This window comes from Crocuta crocuta, unplaced genomic scaffold (genome assembly GCF_008692635.1).
Source record: "Crocuta crocuta isolate KB4526 unplaced genomic scaffold, BGI_CrCroc_1.0 scaffold737, whole genome shotgun sequence".
NCBI classification, from domain to species: Eukaryota; Metazoa; Chordata; class Mammalia; order Carnivora; family Hyaenidae; genus Crocuta; species Crocuta crocuta.
The window spans coordinates 1,699,143-1,701,236 of NW_027527804.1; positions in this window are offsets into that span (position 1 = coordinate 1,699,143).

The window sequence follows — 2,094 nt, forward strand, 5'->3', positions numbered from 1 at the left end:
TTAAAGTTATTAAACACAAAAAAGTGTATGATCCTCTTGGTTTTGAAATTAGCAATTGCACTGATTTAAAATGATACTTATACCGGTTCACTGAAAATTGAAGTTCAGTAGAGGAGTAAATAATATGTCATTCATTCAGTCAGGCAGTCAATAATATTTACCAAACACCTAGTACAGCAGTGAACAAACTGACTCATCTCTGCCTTGATGAAAAAGTGAAACTTCAGTTGAAACTAGAAGAATGAGAAGGAGTCATAATCGATGGAGAATGGAGGGAAACACTACTTTAAGAGTAATGGCTAATGCGTAGCAACATGGATGGACCTTGAAGGTGTTATGCTCAGCGAAATAAGTCAGGCAGAGAAGGACAAATATATGTTTGCACGTATAGGAGGATTAGGAGGAACTTAACTGAGGAACAAGGGGGAGAAGAAGGGGGGAAATGGTGGGGGAAAGGGAGACAGGCAAACCATGAGAGACTCTTGAATGCTGACAAAAACTGAGGACTGATGGATGTGGGGGGAAGGGGGGATGGGCATGGAGGAGGGCACTTGGGATGAGCACTGGTGTTATGTGGAAACTAATTTGACAATAAACTATTCGTAAAAAGAAAAAAAGAGAGTAATGGCTAGCTTCTGCACATTTTTAGAAGCAAGAAAAACTTTAAAAGCTTCAGATCCAGTAGTAAGTGAGGGAGAATATAGATAGCTAGAATGTAGCGAAGTAATGAGGAGGAAAATGCAGATGTGGAGACTGCAGCCAGGTCATACAGGGCCTATCTGGCATAATAATACTCTTAAGCTTAATAAGAAGCTATTGCAGGAGATGACATAATCAATTGTACCTTTTTAAAGTCTTTCCCAAACTTCCTTGCTGTAGTTACTGCCACTATTTTTTGTAGTAGTACTTGAAAGTTTCTTTGGCCTATCCACACACATTATCTTTCCATATCCTGTTTGGTAGATATCATTTCCTCCATTTTACTTAGAAGAAAATCTAAGTTTACAAAACGATAAGTGAACTCACTAAGATCATGTAGTTAAATGGCACAGGTCTTTGGACTCCAAATCTTATATTCTCTATTATCCTGCTTTGGATACCAATCATATCACTGGCATTTAATTAAACTCATCATCCTTTCATTAGCTTATGGAACTTTGATCTTAAAGAGAAAGGACAAGACAACTCTTTGGGATCCTCTTAATTTTTCAATAAGAAAATAAAAGTGCCATAGATTTGGAAAAAGTTCAGTGTTCCACTTAGGGGGAAATCCGGCTAATAGTGAATTATTTGTACAAGATGAACTGCACTCAATATGGCTAATGCTGTTTTCCAGAAGTTTGATTATGAGACATGACAAATATAATAAAATGAAATAGGAAAAGGTTCAGGCAGATGCACACCAAATAGGGTACAGTAGTTAATGCAAGTAAACACTACAAAATGGAAAGCACTTACCAGTAACTCAGATGTAACCAATTATTAGAGAATGTTTTCCATAGAAATGGTTTTAATAGTAGCTATAGCTAAACAAAAAGATACATCTTCAAAAACATACACAAAACTATGGAGCATGATTTGGGTACATACAGATAAGTACTATTTACCAGCAAAGCTGTATCTATCTGTAAGTGCACAATGAATTAACTAAAGCCTAGCCAATCCATTTATTTTGGTTATCCTCATGACTGATGTGGAGATCCAAATGATTGAGTGAACCAGAGAAATCATCATCAATCTTGAGGATGACCAGAATGAACAAAGTGGTTGTGCCTAACTCAACAAGTCAATAAGTCAAGTGAACAAGTGCTTGTATGCACTGGCTGTGTGCCCAGAAATGTTCTAGATGCTGTGGGAGCTACAGTTAGAAGACATAGTCTGTGCCCTAAATGAACTCATAATTTTGTTGGAGTCACAAGTTCTAAATATATAAAGTACCAAAATAGTATAGCCCATGTAGAGTACACAATATGGTACATGCTATATGGCTTCAGAGATTGGTATGAAGCAGAGTGAATGAAATTAAGTAAAAAAGAAAGAAAAGTTTTGAACTGTTAAAGAGAAATAGAAGAAATCAGCACATTTTTGCAGAAT